General features: G+C 29.2%; 2 non-coding genes across 2 annotated transcripts; both read left to right on the top strand.

Annotated features, from left to right (window-relative positions):
- Positions 1–18,304: 18,304 nt before the first annotated feature.
- On the top strand, positions 18,305–18,376 carry Trnad-guc. Its single transcript has one exon. It is a non-coding gene; the product is annotated as a tRNA-Asp (tRNA).
- Positions 18,377–18,642: 266 nt separating this feature from the next.
- On the top strand, positions 18,643–18,713 carry Trnag-gcc. Its single transcript has one exon. It is a non-coding gene; the product is annotated as a tRNA-Gly (tRNA).
- The last annotated feature ends 7,990 nt before the right edge of the window (positions 18,714–26,703 follow it).

The raw sequence follows: 26,703 nt of genomic DNA on the forward strand, positions 1-26,703 counted from the left end.
AAATGTTTTATGAAGAGTTAAATTGTAGTAATTGTATTTTTTTTTTGATATTTTTTTTTCAAGGATCGAGACCACACATATCCCAAGTAACCAGAAGCACTAAATCAAAACTCTAAATCCACTCTAAATAAACTTTCCCGATGCTATGACACTTTAAATAGCCTTTCCCAATGTTTCGAACATTTGTAGCTTGAAACATTATTACCTACTGTATAATGACATATAGAACAGCCAATTAAAGTTTCAAAGCATTTAGCTCAATAATGTTTCGAAGCATTAATGGTAAGCTTTATATATCAATGTAAAGTAAGCTTTTAAAGTTATGTCACACTTTGACATTTCTTCAAATGTTTCAAAACACTAACTCAACATTAGTGAGAGCAAAGAAAGTTTGGCAGTATTTGGTAGTATTTTTGTTGATGCAGGAAAAATCGTTTAGAGGAGGTCCAGGTTTTGCTCGGACGAGACCGTGTGCGGAGTGGCAAACGTCTACACCAGCTTCAACGATACCTTCGGCTACGTTACGGATCTTTTGGGCAAACAACTATCTGGCGGGGCACCGGCGGCATGAAGGTCAAGGCTGATCGTGACGAGGCTCGCCCTACTCTGCTATGTGGCCGCTTTGTACGTCGGCGGAAAGTGCAAGTCTCTCGGAATCACCGCGCTGCACATGAAGCTGCGTGCCGCCGGCGGAAACTGCACCAAGACCCCGGGACCGGGTGCGCAATCAGCGCTCCGTGCCCTGGCCCGTTCGTCGATAAATAGTGTGAAGATTGTCAATATTTTGTAAAGGTTTGAAGTGTATTGATTAATAAATACTTTGTTTTAACCTGGCTAGTGTATTCTTTTTTCCTGCATAACTGAAGGAAGACTCTATCGACAAAAATCATACATGTAAACATATTTCAGGACGGACAAGACGGTTGGCGCAGGGCATCTAGGTGAAACATCTCAGAACATCAAATCAACACCCAGTTTAGAATCTCGAATGTAGCACAACACAGCAAAAAAAAACAAACAAGCTTTCAAAACACGTCATCCCAGCGTGAAAAGCACTCTCCCAAGAGAGAGAGAAGAGAGCTGCGCGCAAAGCTTTTTGTTTTTTTTTTCTATTTCAAATACTGTCGGTAAGGTAGTATTTTGACGTTTTACCGCAGTATAACTTTATATCAACTCTACCCGTCGCCACTCAATTTTACCTCCATGCGTTTAAAGTGAATATAAAGTTTTGAGACTCTATAGGCAAACTTTATATGTTGATATAGAGGGGATTTAAAGTTACCATATACAGTCCCACGGTTACTTGGGATTTATTTTTTATTTTTTGTCCTTCTGCTCTGGTTAAGTTCAGAAGGGATGGAAATAAAAAACTTGCTGCCAAAAGTTTTAAAATAACATAAAATGTTTGACGTCTAATTTCAATCTGTGCTCCAATTTTTTTAGAGTGTATCCTGTTTTGACAATTTTGGCTTAACACAACAAAGTAAAACAAGTAAAAGTTCAAATTTTTTGCGTTACGTAATAAAAGAACGCTCCCTTTGTGGTCAAAAAAGGGGGCATTGTGCTGATCTGAATAAGCTTTATCGGTGTTGAGATCCAGAAAAAAAGATCCGACAGCAATTTGTACTGATTTGACGATTGCTGAGGGTGCCGAAACAATTGCAAAAGGCAATTATTACAGTGAGGATTCGTTGATTAGAATTTCGCTACTTTGAATATCAGCAATTTCGAATGCTCTTCAATTCACATTCGAATCAAAAAGCACTCAGTTGTTAAAATTGAGTTATCAAACTAATGTTTACATTTCGACTCCTTTGTTTGTCGGACTTTTGACAGTTGTTACTCGTTCAGATGAGTGAATCTGCTCTGTATCACAGTTATCTACAAAGACTTTTCAAAAAACAAAGAATTATTCTAAAATCCCGAAAATCCCTAAAAAATCCCCCAATGTTTACGTTCCCAAGATAAGCGGACCTTGACATCAAGATAGCATCTTATCACCCTCTCTCGAATGAATGTCAAAAAGGCCTACTCAGATCCATTAAAGTAAACAAACCGCTGCGGAGCGAGGGAAAAATATTTACACAAATTACTCTCACAGAGTCCACCGCATCCCAGGCAAGCCGGGGGTAAATTGGCAAATTGGCCATGCCGGCCGCGGCCTACTGCGCTCTGTTTACAAACAGCGAGCCACTGGGATAAAATTGCCGGTTATGAATCATCCATTCAGCGAAAACTATGTGTGTGTATGAGCATAATGTCGGAGAAAGAACTCGGCTGTGTCACATCTGTTTGAGTCATGGGCAAAAATGTGGCTGTTGAGACATATTGTGGCCATATTGGGAAGAAAGAGTGGTTCTGTTCGCCGGCTGTCACAGCTTGTTTACATTTTTGTGCGATTTTTTTTTCTCTGTTTGGAATGTCTTCTGAGAAGAATGACGGCTATTTTCAGAATATTTAAAAAGTGCTGCCAGCTTTAACCTAACTCGTTTTCCAAAAAAACCTAAAACAACAACCATATCGTGCAATTATCATGTATCGCTTATCTCATCCATAATCTCTCTTTCGCCTAACCTTCGTTAAGGTGCTTCCGTTCTGATCGAAATCAGCGTTCTCGCGCGAGCTGTGCCTTGAATACCAAAAAGTGGCCAACCTTAATAAACGACTTCCGGCGGAGAAGTTCTTCTTCGGCCCGGCCGCACCCATATGGATCATTGGCCGTTAATGGAATAATAATAACAATATAGTAATAATCGTTACGCAAAGGCGTTGTAAAACTTTTCTTCGACTCAGAGAGGAGAAAGAGGAGAGGAGGGGAGGGATCGCTCAATAAAGTCACTTCCGGTGCACCATCATGGGCCATTATCATCACTGTGGCGAAGGCAGCAATCATTCATGCAAGTGCTCTCTCTTGATTGCAGTCTTGCTGCGAGAAGGACTGCTGAGAGTGGCTGCCTGGCAGCACTGAAGTTTTTGACAGTTGGATTGCAAATCGGAACATTCGATCTGGAAAACTATTCTTTGGTCTCGCACAGTAGGCTCATTGACAATTGACCCTCATTAGATCAGACAATGATGTGATGACCCAAGAAGGCCACGCGTTGTAGTAGGCCATGCCCGAGCGCATTGTACTCGGTTTGTGTCTTCTTTATTTCGATGGTTTACTTTCACCTTCTTTCGAAGCGATATTGTGGCAAGGTGAATGGGCAGCAAAACAAAAACAAAAATTCTGATGGTTTTAGGTTTTGCTTCAGCGAGTTTTATATGGCTTCCAGAACTGTGGTGCAGGAGAGTTTTTCCAGAATCATTAGTTATTGAAGGATATCTGAAGGTTTGTTATATTTTTGGCCGAAAAACTTCGTCTTAGAGCTCTATACTGGGTACACCCAACTGGCAGTCGCATGATTGTCCGACACGCTACCACCGCGCCATGGACGCTTGATGAAAAGTGAGTGAAAGAGCACCAACATATGCTTCTCTTTGGAGTGTTGCTCGGGGACGGGCCAGCTTTATATGTGTTGGTGAGAACTGCAGATCGCTGAAATTTTTACACGCGGGCAAAAATGATCTATGGGCTTGCTGCAAAAAATGTTATAAAATATGACATTTTCTGCAACAAATCCAATGTTGCAGATTTTGAGATATATTTTTCCTTTGGGTGTAGCAATCGAAAATTTCGCGAAACTATTCAAGTATCTGAAGTTCTTTGTCATGATGGTTATGCTTGTAGCATAAACACTGCACCTATTTTTTTAAACCTAAATTCCCTTTCTACACATTTGTAATAACTGCTTTGGTTTGAATGAAAAAAAAATGACAAAAATGACAAAAATGACAAAAATTACAAAAATTACAAAAGTTATAAAAATAACAAAAATTACACAAGTTATAAAAATTACAAAAATTACAAAAAATACAAAAATTATCAAAATTACAAAAATTACAAAAATTACAAAAATTGCAAAAATTACAAAAATTACAAAAATTACAAAAATTACAAAAATTGCAAAAATTACAAAAATTACAAAAATTACAAAAATTACAAAAATTACAAAAATCCAAAATTCCAAAATTACAAAATTACAAAATTACAAAAATTACAAAAATTACAAAATTACAAAATTACAAAAATTACAAAAATTACAAAAATTACAAAAATTACAAAATTACAAAATTACAAAATTACAAAAATTACAAAAATTACAAAATTACAAAAATTACAAAAATTACAAAATTACAAAATTACAAAATTACAAAAATTACAAAAATTACAAAAATTACAAAAATTACAAAAATTACAAAAATTACAAAAATTACATAAATTACATAAATTACAAAAATTACAAAAATTACAAAAATTACAAAAATTACAAAAATTACAAAAATTACAAAAATTACAAAAATTACAAAAATTACAAAAATTACAAAAATTACAAAAATTACAAAAATTACAAAAATTACAAAAAATACAAAAGTTACAAAAATTACAAAAATTACAAAAATTACTAACATTACAAAAATTACAAAAAATAACAAAAATTACAAAAATTACAAAAATTACAAAAATTACAAAAATTACAAAAATTACAAAAATTACAAAAATTACAAAAATTACAAAAATTACAAAAATTACAAAAATTACAAAAATTACAAAATTACAAAATTACAAAATTACAAAATTACAAAAATTACAAAAATTACAAAAATTACAAAAATTACAAAATTACAAAATTACAAAAATTACAAAATTACAAAATTACAAAATTACAAAATTACAAAAATTACAAAAATTACAAAAATTACAAAAATTACAAAAATTACAAAAATTACAAAAATTACAAAAATTACAAAAATTACAAAAATTACAAAAATTACAAAAATTACAAAAATTACAAAAAATACAAAAATTACTAAAATGACAAAAATGACAAAAAATTACAAAAAATGACAGAAAATGACAAAAAATGACAAAAAATTACAAAAAATTACAAAAAATGACAAAAAATGACAAAAAATGACAAATAATGACAAAAAATGACAAAAAATGACAAAAATGACGGAAATTACAAAAATATACTAAAAAAATCCAACTTTAATCTGCTCAAAATTGAAATTGATACCATTATTCCAGTGTTGCCATTTACCACCTGCTCGTTGCATCCGAAAGGTTTCATAAATAAAACATTAGTTTTTTTCCCCAAAAAAACGAGTGCCCAAATTATCGGCGAGGGTAAAGATTAAATTATCGCTTGAAACAATTGAAGTGAATTAGAAATTACGTGTTTGGTCAGCCGTCAGGTTTCATCCAAAAGAAGCAGAAGAAAACAAAAGAGAAAACTTTCCGGGTTGCGAGCGCCAAAGAGCAACAACTCTTCGATCATCGTAGTATGCCAAGAGTCGTGGTAAGGTCAAAAACAGGTTTACTTTTACGACGACGTCGGGCGTTTCTCAAAGCCTACTTTTCACGCCACCAAGACTCTTCCGATCTCGGCGGTGACAAGTGGCGAGCGAGCGCGCGCCAACTGTCATTGCATCACACGATCTCCGGCGGAGATCGCAGGAGGTGGTGTGGTGAAGTCTGGACCCGCGGAACTGGTTCGCGATTTAACGAGACGCGTGACAGAATGTGGTGCGTGGGAAAACCTGCGGGAACGGCCAAGTCTGGACGAAATGGCGATAAAATATTGCATGCGAGACTGAAATTATGACTTCATCTCTGGGCGTTGAGGACGACGTGTGGTTGACAAATAGTGCGCGTGGTCATTAGTCATAGTAGGCTGGAATTCTTGCGAAGTGCATGATTGGCTATCATTTCAAAGGAATCGAACTAATAATAGTTTTTGTGGTGAAACGTAGTGTGCTACCCCTCGACCACGAACTGTCAAAGTTGGTGCAAAAATGGAAGTTTTCAAGCTTTCTAGTGACAGTTACCTCAAGCAAAGCCTACTGCAAACCACTGGTCAACAAAATTCCCTTCCAAGGGGCCATTCAAATTGTGTAACAAACCAGAAAAACGGTGACAGCATGAACCGAGGGGCTAGCCACTGTAGAACGAGTTCCCCTCTCCAGGCTAAATGGCATTCTTTGAGCGCGCACGTGAACAAATGCGCCCGTCAGTTGACACACGGTGTGACATAATGCAAACAGAAGCTCCGTGTGCCAAACGAAGCGCGTAATTTAGGGCATGCGTTCCGATATGGCCCGAACGAACGCCGACTTTATCAAAGAAGCTAGAATGTTTTCCCATAATTAGCCAGTTCGAGGGCAGGCCGGGTTTTGAATTGTATTGTTGTTTTTTTTCAGTGCCGCTAAACTGTGTGTCTGTGACAATCGTCGCGGAGTTGGGATGGGCCCCGCCGAGTTTTGTCGTAAAATCAGGTGTATTTTTTGTGCCCTTTTATGGGCATTCTTGTTATCGATCCAAAACGGGCCTGATCAACTCGTTGAGTTGAGGAGATTGTTGATCGATTGGTTGCGAGCGCAGTGTTGACACTCGGACATGATCGCTATGGTCAAATATGGAGGGATGGCTTTGCTGGCAGCACTGTTTGTTTTAAAAATCTTTTTTCTCAAATTTAAAAAAAAACTACATTATCACGAGTGCAAAAAGTGTTGCCCAAACCCGCTATAATCTCAAGTTCGTTGCAATCAGTTATTCGCTTACTCAACGCGCACTTATGATAAGCGGGTTTTTATCAGTGTCACGACAAAGTTGGCCATGCTGATAGGCGCGTCGGTTGACGCAATGCACGTTATCGGAAGACTAATAAAGTTAAGTTGCTGACAAATGGCGTCCAGATATGTAGACGATAAAAATATGAAATGGGAGCAGTCATAATAATAATTTTCAAGATTTTGCTAATAATTTGAAATTTTGCCTTTTACCAATTTTTTAAACTAATCAAAATTTTCAAAAGATTAAACAATCTTCAACTTTCTCCAAACTGTTTAAAATGTTCAAAATGATCAAAATGATCAAAATGATCAAAATGATCAAAATGATCAAAATGATCAAAATGATCAAAATGATCAAAATTATCAAAATTGACAAAATGATCAAAATTATCAAAATTGACAAGATTGACAAAATTGTCAAAATGATCGAAACTGTCAAAAAAGTTAAAATTGTCAAAATTGTCAAAATTGTCAAAATTGTCAAAATTGTCAAAATTGTCAAAATTGTCAAAATTGTCAAAATTGTCAAAATTGTCAAAATTGTCAAAATTGTCAAAATTGTCAAAATTGTCAAAATTGTCAAAATTGTTAAAATTGACAAAATTGTCAAAATTGTCAAAATTGCCAAAATTGTCAAAATTGTTAAAATTGTCAAAATTGTCAAAATTGTCAAAATTGTCAAAATTGTCAAAATTGTCAAAATTGACAAAATTGTCAAAATTGTCAAAATTGTCAAAATTGTCAAAATTGTCAAAATTGTCAAAATTGTCAAAATTGTCAAAATTGTCAAAATTGTCAAAATTGTCAAAATTGTCAAAATTGTCAAAATTGTCAAAATTGTCAAAATTGTCAAAATTGTCAAAATTGTCAAAATTGTCAAAATTGTCCAAATTGTCAAAATTGTCCAAATTGTCCAAATTGTCAAAATTGTCAAAATTGTATAAATTGTCAAAATGGATAAAATTGTCAAAATGGATAAAATTGACAAAATTGTCAAAATTGCCAAAATTGCCAAAATTGTCAAAATTGTCAAAATTGCCAAAATTGTCAAAATTGTCAAAATTGTCAAAATTGTCAAAATTGTCAAAATTGTCAAAACTGTCAAAATTGTTAAAATTGTCAAAATTGTCAAAATTGTCAAAATTGGCAAAATTGTCACAATTGTCAAAATTGTCAAAATTGTCAAAAGTGTCAAAATTGTCAAAATTGTCAAAATTGTCAAAATTGTCAAAATTGTCAAAATTGTCAAAATTGTCAAAACTGTCAAAATAGTTAAAATTGTCAAAATTGTCAAAATTGTCAAAATTGTCAAAATTGTCAAAATTGTCAAAATTGTCAAAATTGTCAAAATTGTCAAAATTGTCAAAATTGTCAAAATTATCAAAATTGTCAAAATTGTCAAAATTGTCAAAATTGTCAAAATTGTCAAAATTGTCAAAATTGTCAAAATTGTCAAAATTGTCAAAATTGTCAAAATTGTCAAAATTGTCAAAATTGTCAAAATTGTCAAAATTGTCAAATTTGTCAAAATTGTCAAAATTGTCAAAATTGTCAAACTTGTCAAACTTGTCAAAATTGTCAAAATTGTCAAAATTGTCAAAATTGTCAAAATTGTCAAAATTGTCAAAATTGTCAAAATTGTCAAAATTGTCAAAATTGTCAAAATTGTCAAAATTGTCAAAATTGTCAAAATTGTCAAAATTGTCAAAATTGTCAAAATTGTCAAAATTGTCAAAATTGTCAAAATTGTCAAAATTGTCAAAATTGTCAAAATTGTCAAAATTGTCAAAATTGTCAAAATTGTCAAAATTGTCAAAACTGTCAAAATTGTTAAAATTGTCAAAATTGTCAAAATTGTCAAAATTGTCAAAATTGTCAAAATTGTCAAAATTGTCAAAATTGTCAAAATTGTCAAAATTGTCAAAATTGTCAAAATTGTCAAAATTGTCAAACTTATCAAACTTGTCAAAATTGTCAAAATTGACTAAATTGTCAAAATTGACAAAATTCTCAAATTATTAACAAAAAAATTATCAAATTGTTCAATAATTTTTTTTTAATTTGTTTGAGTAATTATGTTTTTCATTTTCGATTTATTGTAAATCCATTTTTATTTGCAAAATTATGTTTATCTTTGATTGTCAAAATTGTCAAAATTGTCAAAATTGTCAAAATTGTCAAAATTGTCAAAATTGTCAAAATTGTCAAAATGTCAAAATTGTCAAAAGTGTCAAAATTGTCAAAATTGTCAAAATTGTCAAAATTGACAAAATTGTCAAAATTGTCAAAATTGACAAAATTGTCAAAACTGTCAAAATTGTCAAAATTGTCAAAATTGTCAAAATTGTCAAAATTGTCAAAATTGTCAAAATTGTCAAAATTGTCAAAATTGTCAAAACTGTCATAATTGTCAAAATTGTCAAAAGTGTCAAAATTGTCAAAATTGTCAAAATTGTCAAAATTGTTCAAATTGTTAAAATTGTCAAAATTGTCAAATTATTAACAAAAAAATTATCAAATTGTTTAATTTTTTTTTTAATTTGGTCCGCCGAACGAATAATTATGTTTTCCATTTTTGATTTATTGTACATCCATTTTTATTTGCTAAATTATGGTTATCTTTAATTTTTTTTGTTTCATGTTTTCTATAGCAATGTTATCGAAAACATTTTTTTTGATAATATAAAAAGCATTTTTATTATTTTAAACCTATAATTAAAAATATATATTCAAAACAATAAAATTTAAACAATTCGGCATTTCGGTGACACAGAAACTTTTTATGACAAATCAAGCTTATCATCACAATTTCCGAAGAAAGTCCGATTACCATAAATCCAAAAAGCAATCCCAATTCGATAGCCATGAGTCATAACGAGCGACTAGCGAGTGCGATTGCAATTTTTACTCCTCAAAAGAACACACCCATAAAAAAAAATCCCGCCCAGACTTGTTGAGATTTTCTGCACGAAAAATCGCGTTTTTTCCAAAATCAAGTGTGCCATGACTCATCAACAAGGGTAAATTTCAAGTAGTCGTACGCGTAGAGGGGGATCTAATTGTATTACTCAGCGAATTAAGGGCGAAAAGTGGTATTAAGGGTGGAAAAGGCACACACTCAACGCAGGGGTGGGTGGACAGGGGTCGGATTCAAGGGGATGATGGAAAGAGAGGAATCACAAATCCGTATAAATAATTTCAAGATTTTTCAGGTGTAAACCGAAAACGTGATCTAAAATTAAAATGGAAGAATAAGGCTTTTAACTGCTTATTTAATTGTCGGTGTACAGGACGCCGCACTGTTAAATCATTTTCTGACGTACATTCAATTTTGCAGTCGAAACCCAGTCATTGAATTGGAAAAATAAAATTATTTTTCAAATTTTCTCCTCTTGATTTGTGTGCACCTAAGTCGAAGACCAAGATTGTTTACTTTTTGCTCTTTGGTCTGACAGTCTTGGTCTGACAGATTTGGTCTGTCAGTTTTATCATGGATTTTGGTCTGGTCTAGGCGAGGGATAGGACACAGCACCTTCCTGGTCGGATTGCTGCAAATCCCTCGTCCATTGAGAGAGTCCCGATGGTGAACTGAATGGCATTTTGGGGTAATTTGACAGTTTTTGTACGAAAAGTAGAAAAATAGGATAAGTTTCTGCAAACGTGCAGAAACGTCAAAAGTGACAGCGACGACGTGACAGTGCTGCCAATATGACAGTTTTGAAAACTCGTCCAAGAACTGCTAAACGCCCCAATTGCTGTCCAGACAGCCCAAAAATGGGAGCAGGGGTTGCTAGGATCGGTCGTACCACACCCTACGTCAACAATGTTGGGAAAAGCGAAGACGGGGGGTTGCCGGACGCGCAGCAGGCGAGGATTTTCCGCTCCATCGCGGGACGATTCAACGACCTAGGGTAACGTTTGACGTTCGGCTTGCTGCGATGTGTTGGTGTCCTGCTGCGTACACACCCATTTCGAGGAGAGGATGCACCAATACGTGCAAAGGGGGAAAAGGAGGCCGGCAACTAGAACTTTGCTGTCACAATTGACCATTTTCGCGTCGGAACTACGGAATTGCGTGCCGGAACGTTGCGTAAAAGGCGTGAGGCGAGGGGTCAGCAAAGGTTTGCCCCTAGATGGCGCTCGGTGAGCACAAATCTTCCTTTTTTTTGCTCCGCGGAGACCCTGAAGCTGTCAATATTAATAATTAAGCCAAAAATAGTCATCAATCGCGCGATAAAAAACGCGCGTCAATTCCTTTCTAACGCGCGCGCGTTCCTCTGCGAACTCGCACCTTAAATAGCAATGAATCTTTCGCGTTTTTTGGTCCGTCGTCTGAGTGATACAGAGAAGGTAGGATAGAGAGAGATTCCGGAGGGGGTAGGCCATGCTGTACGTGACCAGATTGTTCTACAACTGACAGCTACTTCTTTTTCTGTCAGTGGGCAAGACAATGGGGCAACGCCAACTGCGATCGATGGCTGGTCGTGACATTTTTTTGCGATTGCTTCGGCCAGAGCTGAAAATGTCAGGGGTCCTGACGCGAAAATCGGCGACGCATACACAATTTTTTCAGATCCATTCACTGAACCGCAAAACCGTGACATAAACAAACCCGACTCAGTCGTGAGTGCCCTAGCTCACTGATCAGCTGCAATGCGAGGCAATAGTCGACCAACGCTCATTCGACGTTGCACGCACACACATAAAGAAACAAGTTTTTACACAAAAAGTTCGTATGTATGCGTGGAAATGTAATTTTGAATATAAGTTATGGTTGTTTTAAGTGTTTTGCACAGTATAGAACCATTCAATTGTTTAAAAATAGTCAAAATAGTGTTTAGAGAGGATTTTACGAGTCAGTCATACGACACGAATTGAGTGAGTGTAGCTCATTTTTTCACGTTTCTCATTCTCCAGCAGCCGACCGGCACGAGTCAGGCGGCAGTGGTTGAACGGACACAGTAGGCTTACAGTCACACGCTAGCAGTGAACTGACATTTTGGTTTGCTTCTTGTGTACGATGGGTTGGAAACATTTTGCAGGCCTGGCTTCGGCAGTAATTATTTAACGAAATTGTTAATTAAAAAATGCTCGACGCACCAAAAACAGTCAACTGTCCAAAATTGGACCGAACTGGACATGGTCCTCTTAACCTTCCGCGCTCCCAGGCGTAGCAGAGGTCCGCCAGATATGGCCACACGGTGGCGCACACGCTCTTTATTTAGAGAGCTGTGTCGTGCCGGAGGAGAGACTCGTTTAATAACGCATTAAATTGGAAATTGAGCTCTGAAAGATGGTGGCAAAAGGAGGCAGCAGCACACAAAACGTCAGACTTCGTCTGGCCAGACTGCATTACCACCAGTGCAAGAAGAAAACAAACGACTAAAAAAAAGAGTTTGCTTGAAAACAACGAAATAAAAGCGAAAACATTACCATATATGGAAGAGAGCGGGTGCTGCTCCGATATCGAGCTCCGACCGAAGTTTGCGCCTTCTTCGTCGTCTTCGTCTAGTAGTCCACCGCTGGCAGCACTGCCATCGCAGCATGCCGAGAGACTCACTGACACCGAAATTGTCGCCAATGGCGTAGAAAAATGGTCCGAATTGCGCAGGCCAGACGAGAGACGAAATTGAGGTTAGGGTTCCGGAACGGAACCCAGCGGCCGGGGGGATATCCCGCCTGTCAATGCACCGGGGATCCAGACGGTTTTAATGGAGCATAAACGAGCATGCTGGAGCTGGTGCAGGTTGGTGGCCCAGATCCGGGCGACGATCTTTGGGTCGTAATCAGGGACGAAAAGAAAGGTCCGCCGAACGTTGTCCCAGTTGTCGCGGAGGATGATGAGACTGTGACAGGTTTGCGAATCATAGCAGTCTATGAAATTATGAGAGGAGCAAAATGGGATGAATCATCATTCTTTGTTGCTTTAACGCTGAGTAATGGGAAAAGTGAACTGTCACAAGGACATCAACATGATTGAGGTTAGGAGTTTGTGGTTGATGGGAGAAAAGGCATTCTTTCAGAGTAAATTAGGGCAACAGTTTGAGATTTCTTTCTTAATTATTTTATTTTACGTTGTTTGTCACTTGCTTTTAAAGACAAATTGATTAACTTAAAAAATATACACTAAACTAATTTAATAATATTTTTTTCAGATCGCTTAAATTTTTTTAACAATATAGTACATTTGAATAATTTCAATAAATTTTATTATAAATTAACTTTATATTTTATTTTCATGATTTTAATTTAAATAATTTTAAAAATTCAAATTATAATTTTTTTTTATAATTTGAAAAAAATAAATCATTTTAATAATTTAAATAATTGAAATAATTGAATTAATTGAAATAATTGAAATAATTGAAATAATTGAAATAATTTAAATAATTTAAATAATTTAAATAATTTAAATAATTTAAATAATTTAAATAATTTAAATAATTTAAATAATTTAAATAATTTAAATAATTTAAATAATTTAAATAATTTAAATAATTTAAATAATTTAAATAATTTAAATAATTTAAATAATTTAAATAATTTAAATAATTTAAATAATTTAAATAATTTAAATAATTTAAATAATTTAAATAATTTAAATAATTTAAATAATTTAAATAATTTAAATAATTTTAATAATTTTAATAATTTAAATAATTTAAATAATTTTAATAATTTTAATAATTTTAATAATTTTAATAATTTTCATACTTTTAATAATTTCAATAATTTTAATAATTTTAATAATTTTAATAATTTTAACAATTTTAATAATTTTAATAATTTTAATAATTTTAATAATTTTAATAATTTTAATAATTTGAATAATTTTAATAATTTTAATTATTGAAAAAATTACAAAAAAATTAAATTAATTAATAATTTTTATAATTTCAATAATTTTTAAAATTTTAATAATTTTAATAATTTCAATAATTTCAATAATTTTAATAGTTTTAATAATTTTAATAATTTTAATATTTTAATAATTTTAATAATTTTAATAATTTTAATAATTTTAATAATTTTAATAATTTTAATTATTTTAATAATTTTAATAATTTTAATAATTTTAGTAATTTTAATAATTTTAATAATTTTAATAATTTCAATAATTTTAATAATTTTAATAATTTTAATAATTTTAATAATTTTAATAATTTTAATTATTTTAATAATTTTAATAATTTTAATAATTTTAGTACTTTTAATAATTTTAATAATTTTAATAATTTCAATAATTTTAATAATTTTAATAATTTTAATAATTTTAATAATTTTAATAATTTTAATAATTTTAATAATTTTAATCATTTTATTGATTCTTTCATTGTAACTTGGATTTTGCCCGCACTTATTTCTCGCACTTTTGATAACAACATTTCAAAAAACTAGGCAACCAGTTTTTGTTTATTTACATTTCGCAGTTTCCACCAAACTGGACATTTTGCACTTTTAAATTGCGATTGACAGTTGAAAAACGATCGGCAACCGTGGCTCGCTTTGACCTATTTTGCGAAAATTTTAATTTTTCCAGGCAAGTTTGACAAGTCGCAATAGTGCGATCGATAGCAATAATTTAGTGTGAAGTCCAGGTTAGTGAGAATTGCGCAATAATAATTTTAATAATTTTAATAATTTTAATAATTTTAATAATTTAAATAATTTTAATAATTTTAATAATTTTAATAATTTTAATAATTTTAATAATTTTAATAATTTTAATAATTTTAATAATTTTAATAATTTTAATAATTTTAATAATTTTAATAATTTTAATAATTTTAATAATTTTAATAATTTTAATAATTTAAAAAATTTTATAATTTCAATAATTTTAAATAATTTAAATAATTTTAATAATTTTAATCATTTTAATAATTTTAATAATTTTAATAATTTTAATAATTTTAATAATTTTAATAATTTTAATAATTTTAATAATTTTAATAATTTTAATAATTTTAATAATTTTAATAATTTTAATAATTTTAATAATTTTAATAATTTTAATAATTTTAATAATTTGAATAATTTGAATAATTTTAATAATTTTAATAATTTTAATAATTTTAATAATTTTAATAATTTTAATAATTTTAATAATTTTAATAATTTTAATAATTTTAATAATTTTAATAATTTTTATAATTTTAATAATTTTAATAATTTTAATAATTTTAATAATTTTAAAATTTTTAATAATTTTAATAATTTTAATAATTTTTATAATTTTAATAATTTTAATAATTTTAATAATTTTAATAATTTTAATAATTTTAATAATTTTAATAATTTTAATAATTTTAATAATTTTAATAATTTTAATAATTTTAATAATTTTAATAATTTTAATAATTTTAATAATTTTAATAATTTTAATAATTTTAATAATTTTAATAATTTTAATAATTTTAATAATTTTAATAATTTTAATAATTTTAATAATTTTAATAATTTCAATAATTTTAATAATTTTAATAATTTTAATAATTTTAATAATTTTAATAATTTTAATAATTTTAATAATTTTAATAATTTTAATAATTTTAATAATTTTAATAATTTTAATAATTTTAATAATTTTAATAATTTTAATAATTTTAATAATTTTAATAATTTTAATAATTTTAATAATTTTAATAATTTTAATAATTTTAATAATTTTAATAATTTTAATTATTTTAATAATTTTAATAATTTTAGTACTTTTAATAATTTTAATAATTTTAATAATTTTAATAATTTGAATAATTTTAATAATTTTAATTATTGAAAAAATTACAAAAAAATTAAATTAATTAATAATTTTTATAATTTCAATAATTTTAATAATTTTAATAATTTTAATAATTTCAATAATTTCAATAATTTTAAAAGTTTTAATAATTTTAATAATTTTAATATTTTAATAATTTTAATAATTTTAATAATTTTAATAATTTTAATAATTTTAATAATTTTAATAATTTTAATAATTTTAATAATTTTAATAATTTTAATAATTTTAATAATTTTAATAATTTTAATAATTTTAATAATTTTAATAATTTTAATAATTTTAATAATTTTAATAATTTTAATAATTTTAATAATTTTAATAATTTTAATAATTTTAATAATTTTAATAATTTTAATAATTTTAATAATTTTAATAATTTTAATAATTTTAATAATTTTAATAATTTTAATAATTTTAATAATTTTAATAATTTTAATAATTTTAATTATTTTAATAATTTTAATAATTTTAATAATTTTAGTACTTTTAATAATTTTAATAATTTTAATAATTTCAATAATTTTAATAATTTTAATAATTTTAATAATTTTAATAATTTTAATAATTTTAATAATTTTAATAATTTTAATAAATTTAATCATTTTATTGATTCTTTCATTGTAACTTGGATTTTGCCCGCACTTATTTCTCGCACTTTTGATAACAACATTTCAAAAAACTAGGCAACCAGTTTTTGTTTATTTACATTTCCAATCGCAGTTTCCACCAAACTGGACATTTTGCACTTTTAAATTGCGATTGACAGTTGAAAAACGATCGGCAACCGTGGCTCGCTTTGACCTATTTTGCGAAAATTTTAATTTTTCCAGGCAAGTTTGACAAGTCGCAATAGTGCGATCGATAGCAATAATTTAGTGTGAAGTCCAGGTTAGTGAGAATTGCGCAATAATAATTTTAATAATTTTAATAATTTTAATAATTTTAATAATTTTAATAATTTTAATAATTTTAATAATTTTAATAATTTTAATAATTTTAATAATTTTAATAATTTTAATAATTTTAATAATTTTAATAATTTTAATAATTTTAATAATTTTAATAATTTTAATAATTTTAATAATTTTAATAATTTTAATAATTTAAAAAATTTTATAATTTCAATAATTTTATAATTTCAATAATTTTAAATAATTTAAATAATTTTAATAATTTTAATCATTTTAATAATTTTAATAATTTTAATAATTTTAATAATTTTAATAATTTTAATAATTTTAATAATTTTAATAATTTTAATAATTTTAATAATTTTAATAATTTTAATAATTTTAATAATTTTAATAATTTTAATAATTTTAATAATTTTAATAATTTTAATAATTTTAATAATTTTAATAATTTTAATAATTTTAATAATTTTAATAATTTTAATAATTTTAATAATTTTAATAATTTTAATAATTTTAATAATTTTAATAATTTTAATAATTTTAATAATTTTAATAATTTTAATAATTTTAATAATTTTAAAATTTTTAATAATTTTAATAATTTTAATAATTTTAATAATTTTAATAATTTTAATAATTTTAATAATTTTAATAATTTTAATAATTTTAATAATTTTAATAATTTTAATAATTTTAATAATTTTAATAATTTTAATAATTTTAATAATTTTAATAATTTTAATAATTTTAATAATTTTAATAATTTTAATAATTTTAATAATTTTAATAATTTTAATAATTTTAATAATTTTAATAATTTTAATAATTTTAATAATTTTAATAATTTTAATAATTTTAATAATTTTAATAATTTCAATAATTTTAATAATTTTAATAATTTTAATAATTTTAATAATTTTTATAATTTCAATAATTTCAATAATTTCAATAATTTTAAATAATTTTTATAATTTTAATAATTTTAATTATTCAAAAAATTACAAAGAAATAAAATAAAAAAAAATTAATAATTTTAATAATTTCAATAATTTTAATAATTTTAATAATTTTAACAATTTTAATAATTTTAATTATTTTAAAAATTTTGATAATTTTAATATATTTAGTAATTTTAATAATTTTAATAATTATAAAAATCTTTAAAATTTTTATAATTTTAACAATATTAATAATTTTAAAAATTTTAATTTTTTAATAATATTAATAATTTTTATAATTTCAATAATTTTTATAATTTTAATAATTTTTATAATTTCAATAATTTTAATCTTTTTTTAATTTTAATAATTTTAATAATTTTTATAATTTTAATAATTTTAGTAATTTTAATAATTTTAATAATTTTAATAATTTTAATAATTTTAATAATTTTAATAATTTTAATAATTTTAATGATTTTAATAACTTTAATAATTTTAATGATTTTAATAATTTTAATAATTAAAAAAAACTAACAATCTTCATAATTTTGTAATTAAAATTTTTAAGAAAATAAACAATTCTTTAAGTGTTCAATAATTGTTTTTCAACGTCCTGAAAAAGAACCAATTTTAAATTGAAATTTACAGCTCTGTTGTTGCTCATTCTTCTTCACCAAAAATAGCTCCCAACAAATCAGCTCGAGCATTCTGAGCAAAGGCCTACTTCGCTGGTAGAATACAAGTAGAACAAAAAACACACACCCAAACGGGCAGAACAAAAACCGAAACCCGAAAGAAGACGACGCGAAGCGAGTTTGTCGAAAAAATTTATTGCACTTTGGGTGCGAGGAGGGAAACAAAACAAAAACAACAACAACAACAACAATAACAAAATGCTATCTCAGTTAAGGCCTCGCTCGGCCTACTAGATTAGAGGTTTCGCTCCGCGTAGAAGCAGTTCGGTGAGTTGGTCTGAAGGAAAATACAAGTCCTCGATAGTATAGTGGTCAGTATCCCCGCCTGTCACGCGGGAGACCGGGGTTCAATTCCCCGTCGGGGAGGTGTTGGTTTTTTGTTTAAATTGTTTATTTTTCATCGAGTTGAAAGTGTTGAATGCTGTAGATTTTTGGTTGTCGAATTGTAGAAGCATTCTGTTTGTTTTTATTTTCAGAAAATTTCATTTCAACGATTTCTAATTTGAATTCTTCTAAATCGTAAAATCTTTCACCAACTAATAATTCATGCGATCCCGATACCTTTTGGACATAAATTGAACTACTAATTTGGCAAAGTAGAAATACTGTTTGTAATCTTTTACAAGCACGAAGCATCGGTGGTTCAGTGGTAGAATGCTCGCCTGCCACGCGGGCGGCCCGGGTTCGATTCCCGGCCGATGCATTAATATTTTTTTTTTAGAAAAAGCAAACAAAATGACTTGCAACGAATGACTAATCAACCGGCTCAATTAGTCATATTTGGGCAACCACCCCAACATCCAAACCGCCAGACAGTCTGGTTCGGTTAATTTTCGATTTACGAGGGGGAAAACACTCTCAAAATGATTCACGCGCAAAATCGTCGCCAATCCAAGTGGTCGATTCCCAGAAAAACAAGCTTTCGCATCATTCACCAACTGTCAAACATAACCTCAAAAGGCGAATCGGAAAGAAGGGCTCAAGAGGTGATGAGTCATCTTCCTCGCCCATCCCTGAACTTGGCTATCAGCAACACATTTGTGTTCAGTTTGCGTGAATGTATTTTGAAAACAAATACACTCAAAGGGCGCTCAATGTCTTACAGGGTACATGACTTGTTTACAGTCGCAGAAAGCCGACCGACGCCAGACGCGACCGTTGGATTATTCAAATTCTTGAAGGGGAGTCGTCACAACAAAACCACCAACACAGGAGCAAGTGTTAAGTCGAGTTTTCTTTACCTTTTTTTTCTTTTCGCTTTCAACAGGTTTAGCAAAAAGTACAGTCCGCAGATTATCAGCTTGCGCGACTCAGACTTAGGTCACGTTCGGAAGTGGTCGGATCACGTCATCGCGGCGGAATTTGCCGGCCTTTACAAAAAGAATCTAGTCAGAATGTGTTTTCGAGTCAAATTTGTAGCAAACCAAGCAGGCTTCGTTTTGTTTGTAAACAAACACAGCGCAGCTGTCAACTATCTAAACGAAAAGATGTCCTTCCAGTCGCAGCAGTTGCGCTGCGCTGCGACAGAAAAATAAAACAATAAACAGTAAACAAACAACTGTCGTTTAGCCGGCGCACAAACAAAAAGTTTGTTGTAAACAAAGCGTTCGGATTGTTATCGAAACGTCGGCGCGACTTCCGACAAATGTTTTCATTTTGCGGCACCAGGTTCAAATGACCAATTATGGAAGCTTGGCGCGGCCTACTGTGTCTTTAAAACTGAATCTGTGGTTGTTAAACGTCAAATCGCCCCTCGCGTAATTCTGATCCAGGTAGGGCAAAACCGCAACCGGCTACCCCCGCTACCCCCTGTCGTGATCGGGGACTTTCTTTTATAATAAAAACACAGATATTTTGCAATTAACAAACAACACGTCTTATTCCACAGAAATTAACCACAAAACTGATTTGACAATCTTCATTCTCTCTTTCGCCAGCCGCGCGCATCTCGTTGTTTTCTCGCTTGTTGTTCTCTCTCGCAGCTCGCTAGCGCGCTCTCGCACTCCATCCGCAATCAGCTAACAAGGCAATATTCATGAAGGTGCGCACTTTTGTTGCGCTCTTAACTATTATTTATGATTTATATCAATGTTATAATAAATACTCATTTAATAATTTATTACATATTCAATCCTGCAACCCATAATCCCTACATTCTCCCTCTTTCTACTCTCAAGATGACGAATATCAATCATAATTCCTAACAGAAAAATTGCATGAATGCTAAATTAATCAATGTTTTTTTAATTTCCTAAAAGATTTTCGTCGGGTTCCTCGACTTTGTTTTCATGCTGATCTAAATACGAAAGCGCAGTCTTCGAAATGTTTCATCTATGTTGTCCAAGAGACTGACATCCGATCGCAGGAGTTGTAGAAAATGGAATGCACTGATGAGGTTGAAAATTTAAAACACCTGAAAATATAAGAAAAAGAAAAAACGAGGAGAAAAACAAAAACCACAAATATTTCTCAAATAAACGCAGGTTTATCAATTTTTATGCAATACGAGATTAGTGATTGTTTACCTGATTTTCTTTAAATTTTATGTAATTTAAAATTAAAAGCAAATTTTACAAACATTGCTGAAACAACACAACACGATTTAAAAATAATAATTCAAATTCAAAAGCAATTTTTTTAAACATTTCGAATTAAATGGAATCAAATTATTTTTCTTTATTATCATTTTGTGAATATGAAATATAAAACAATGTGTTCTAAATTCAAAAATCTAACATGTTGCTGACTTAAATAACAAATGAAGCATAATTCTGGCGTTTTTAAAGTTTTAAATTCATGTGTACCATATAAAACAAAGAATAAATATTTCTAAAAATATATACAATGTGGTAATTTATTTAATTTATTTAAAAAAAAATCTGAAACAAAAACTATGACAGGCACAGATATTGTTTTTACTCAAATTTACACTTTGAATTTATGTGCGCCCGCTACGGAGTTCAAATCGATCAGCCCAGTGCCACGTCCGATTGATCCACCAGACGGGACTTGAAGTTAAACATAAACTGATTTTAATATTAAATGCAGTCGTGACGAAAAGTATATGTTTGTAATTAATACCCAAAAACACCCAAAATGGATCTACAAGCAAGCTTATTCCTTCCTCATTTTCAATATTTTTATCTGTACTTTTCTGTAATTTATTCCCAACCAAGCTGTACAGCTAAAACAAACAACTTTTTTTTTATATAAAGGCTAATATGGTAATCGGAAGGAAAGGAAGGCTTTACGAACAGCAGAACAAAGGAGAGGGAGCGTTTTCTTGGGGCTTTTCTTCACCCTATCTGGCTTGCTTTCGCTTCTACTGCTGCCCATTTGATTTTTTTCTTGACCGGTTCCTTCTGATGTACACACACCGCTTAACATTGTATCAAAAATTACCGCATTTTAACTAATTTTGAAACTGTTAATAAATCATGGCAAAAATTACTAATATGCAAAATCAGTAATATTTTTAAAGAATTTGTTTTCATCAGTACCGGTACACTTTCATAAAATAAAAAATAGTCCGTATTTCAGTTCAGGATGATTTCTTAAAAAGCAATCTCAATAAATGAAGCAAATTGCAAAAATAAGATAAATAATTCAATTAATGCTCAAAATGTGCTTTGCTGCACAAAATACATTTTTAAAAAAAAAAATAAAATCAAATGTTGTTTATTCTTGCCACAAAAGCTTTCTTAATTTTTTTTACCGATTTAACGATTTTGTTCTGTAAATGCATGGTAGTATCAAGATTTTTCAACTTTTATATTAAAAATTTTGAACTTTCTATTAATATTCACTTACGCGATCTTTTAACCAAACAAACGATAGTTTTTACCGAATAGTTTTTTTTTCTCTGTTGTGTCTACTTAATAATATTTTTGTTTATCTTGAAACAAAACATAGTTCAGAAAATATTATTCTAATGAATAATTTGATTTTTTTTTCTTGACCGGTTCCTTCTGATGTACACACACCGCTTAACATTGTATCAAAAATTACCGCATTTTAACTAATTTTGAAACTGTTAATAAATCATGGCAAAAATTACTAAAATGCAAAATCAGTAATATATTTAAAGAATTTGTTTTCATCAGTACCGGTACACTTTCATAAAATAAAAAAATAGTCCGTATTTCAGTTCAGGATGATTTCTTAAAAAGCAATCTCAATAAATGAAGCAAATTGCAAAAATAAGATAAATAATTCAATTAATGCTCAAAATGTGCTTTGCTGCACAAAATACATTTTTTTATAAAAAAATAAAATCAAATGTTGTTTATTCTTGCCACAAAAGCTTTCTTAAATTTTTTTTACCGATTTAACGATTTTGTTCTGTAAATGCATGGTAGTATCAAGATTTTTAACTTTTATATTAAAAATTTTGAACTTTCTATTAATATTCACTTACGCGATCTTTTAACCAAACAAACGATAGTTTTTACCGAATAGTTTTTTTCTCTGTTGTGTCTACTTAATAATATTTTTGTTTATCTTGAAACAAAACATAGTTCAGAAAATATTATTCTAATGAATAAAACAAAATCATGTGGTAAATTGTTGCAATAAAAATAAAATATATAAATTGAAATAAATGCCGTTCCGCTAGATTCGATTTCTATTATATGTCAAATTAATTTTCTCTTCAAATTGTATTTAAAGTAGCTAAAGGAATGGATTCAAGCACTTTTGATATTACCGTAGATTAGATTATTTAATGTTACATTTAATCATGATCCAAACAATGTTTAAGGTCATTTTATTTATAAATACCTTCAAAATTTACTGTGCTTATCAGATAACAACAAAAAAAAATATTTTGTTCAATTATTCTTGTAATGCATAGATGTATAGATTGCAATCTGACTACTTTCTCAAAGGGTTCCAGCTCAGGCGAAACATTTTTCAAACTACCACCGCAGAGGTCTGTCAGGCTCCACCACGGTGGAGACAATATCCTAACCATAAATTCCTTCAAAACGTATCTTGCTTACCTAAAAACAGCTGAAAGATTTTTTTAATGTTTTATTTTTAAATATTTGGTTTTATTTTTCTCGTAATGTAAAATGGGTTCCAAGCAACTTTGATATATTACTTGAGTAGATTGTTCACAGAAACTTATTTTTTATAATCACGATCTTTACGATCCCTGTCAATGGTTTCTTTTCTTATTTAAAATTTTAACTTTTTCTTTGCTGATAAACTCCTGTTATGTAATTTGAAAAAGTTTGGTTTCATAATTAAGTACAATCGATTAAAGAACCCCAAAGTGTCTTTAATTTATTTTAAAATAATGTTTCTTTTAATTTAATTTTGATATATTTACTTTACTAGAATTCTGAAAGTGTTTTTTTAACTCAATAAAATGATACATTGTTAAAATATAATTTCTATCGAAATGAATGAATGATTTTGAACTATTTTGATACAAATCACAGATATTGCATTGAAAAATAAAAATTAATATAATAAATATAAATATTTCCTAGTTTTTTTAATTATGTTTTTTTTCGTTGCTCAAATTGTCACTCATACTTCTCAATAATTCAAAATTAATATTTAAATATTTGTATTATTTTCTCTTGTGACGCAACGCTCTCACACTTTAAATTATATTTTAAGAATTTCTGATGATTGATCATTCCTTTATTTATTATTTAAAAATGCATCAAATTAATTATTAAGTGAATTATTTTACCTTTTTAACTAATAATGTAATGTTCATGTTAACGATTACTTAAATTTTTACTTCCTGTGAAATAATGTTGGGTTTCAAGCAACTTTTGTATCACAGCTGAGTAAATCGATTTAAGTAACAATTAACCATAACTACTATCAATATGGAATACTTAATCATTAACGTCTTTCAATTTAGAGGTTTATCTTTCAAGAGAGGACAACTCCAGTGTTAGATAAAGTGACAACCGTTTTAGTCCTATTCGATGAATTTAAAATCTTTTTTTAGGTAGTTCACAGACATAACGCCAAAATACATATTGCTTTATTTGTGGATACCAAAAGTGCTCACTTTCACATTTAAATTTATTTATTCATTTTCTTATGTCAATTTCTTTTGTGATGTTAAAGACGGTCCTTAATTGAATGAAAAGATTTGCTGAACAATATATTTCTAAAATCCATAAGGCTCCTTCTGCGAAGTTATTTAAAAAAAAATCATCGCAAAAGTCTGTCGGGTTCCTTTATCGAGGAGATCGTTATCTGACTGCTTTCGCAAAGAACTCCAGCACAGATTATTCATTTTTTTAATCTGACTACCATCACAGAGGTCTGTCTGTCAGGCTCTAACACAGAGAAGACTTTTTTCTGACTACCATCGCAGAAGTCTGTCAGGATCCAACACAGAGGAGACTTTTTTTTCTGACTACCATCGCAGAAGTCTGTCAGGCTCCAACACAGAGGAGACTTTTTTCTGACTACCATCGCAGAGGTCTGTCAGGCTCCAACACAGAGGAGACTTTTTTTCTGACTACCATCGCAGAGGTCTGTCAGGCTCCAACACAGAGGAGACTTTTTTCTGACTACCATCGCAGAGGTCTGTCAGGCTCCAACACAGAGGAGACTTTTTTTTTCTGACTACCATCGCAGAGGTCTGTCAGGCTCCAACACAGAGGAGACTTTTTTCTGACTACCATCGCAGAGGTCTGTCAGGCTCCAACACAGAGGAGACTTTTTTCTGACTACCATCGCAGAGGTCTGTCAGGCTCCAACACAGAGGAGACTTTTTTTCTGACTACCATCGCAGAGGTCTGTCAGGCTCCAACACAGAGGAGACTTTTTTCTGACTACCATCGCAGAGGTCTGTCAGGCTCCAACACAGAGGAGACTTTTTTCTGACTACCATCGCAGAGGTCTGTCAGGCTCCAACACAGAAGAGACTTCAAAATTAACTATGACTAATCAATTATAACGGCAAAAAATGTTGCTCAAATCAAATTTCAAAGCAAAACATTGATTTTCAATTTCTGCATAAATCTATAAAATTTTCATTAGATTTATAAAACGATAGTTTTCAATTTCCACAGCATCAAGCAACAATCTAATATTGCATCAAATTCACATCAAAAAATTTATCGTCAATAATAACAACAATCAAATCTTCATTCAAATGAGAACTATACATTTTTTCATTAACCATAAAATTAATAATCAAATTTAGCATCAACTTCAAAACAAAACATTGGTCATCAATTACCATATGAACAATCAAATATTGCGTCAAATTTAAAACTCAAAATTGCCCATCATAAAACCACAATCAAATATTGCATGAAATTTAAAACCGAAAAAAATACCTTTCTATAATAACAAAACTCAAATTCTGAAAACAAATCTTGGCCTTCGATTGCCACAACAAAAAGCAAATCTATCATCATATTCAAAATAATAACTGGTTTTCGATTACCACAATATCAATCAAACCTCGTATCTTAATCGAAACAAAATATTGGTTTTCATTTATCGCAAAAATAAGCAAATTTGTCAACTTATCATAACAAAACATTGGTCTTTAATTCCCTCAACAACAATCAACTCTTTCAATCAAAATTAAACCTGTAAATTTTGTAATTTGTGGTTTGATTGGACTTTGCATCAAGTTATTGCCACAACAAGCATATCTTTCATTAAATTTAAAACAAAACTAACAAGAAGCAAATATTTATCTTATTCAAAAATAAACATTGGTCTTCAATTACCAAAATAACCAGCATCCAATCCAAAATAAAAATAATGATCATAATAACAACAATCCATAACAATCAAATTTTGCATCAAATTCAAAACAAAACATTGGTCGTCAATTATAATAACAACTATAAAATTCAAACAACAAATTTGATTTCAATTACCAAAACAACAACTAAATTAAAAACAAATTATCTACCTTCAATCGCAAACTAATCCTCCATCAAATTCAAAAAGAAATATTGATTTTCAATTTCCACAATCTTGTCAAATCTTTTGTCAAATTATAAACAAAATATTGATTTTCATCAATCACAAAAATAAGAAAAAAAAATTGAAGTCTAATTCGTAACAAAACATTGGAGTTCAATTTCCACAACAACAATCAAACATTGCATCAAATTAAAACAAAACATTGGTCGTCAATCAAAACAACAACAATCAAATCTAAAGCAAAAATGTGATTGAACAAAAACAATCAAATTTCGAGCAAATTATTTGCCTTCAAATTCCACCATTAACTTAGAATAAAACATTGGTTTTCAATTATCACAACGAAAAGCCAAACTTACTACTTCAAAACAAAACATTCATTCCCAATATCACAACAACAAGCAAATCATTCATTAAATTCAAGACCGTCAATTATCGCAGATAGTTTTATGCCTTTTATCAATTTCAAATAACAAGTTCAAGCAAACATCTACCTGTTTCAAAACACAGGCAAAACAACAAAGCGAAACTTTGGACCTGCATCCTGGCAGGTAAACAAAACTGTTGGATTTCACAACACAACAATTCAAGCAAAACAAATGATCTTTCATGAATCAAATGGTTCGACTTACCGGACTGTGCCATTGTCGTGATCGGGGACTTTCTTTTATAATAAAAACACAGATATTTTGCAATTAACAAACAACACGTCTTATTCCACAGAAATTAACCACAAAACTGATTTGACAATCTTCATTCTCTCTTTCGCC

Source organism: Culex quinquefasciatus, chromosome 1 (assembly GCF_015732765.1).
Source record: "Culex quinquefasciatus strain JHB chromosome 1, VPISU_Cqui_1.0_pri_paternal, whole genome shotgun sequence".
Lineage (NCBI taxonomy): Eukaryota > Metazoa > Arthropoda > Insecta > Diptera > Culicidae > Culex > Culex quinquefasciatus.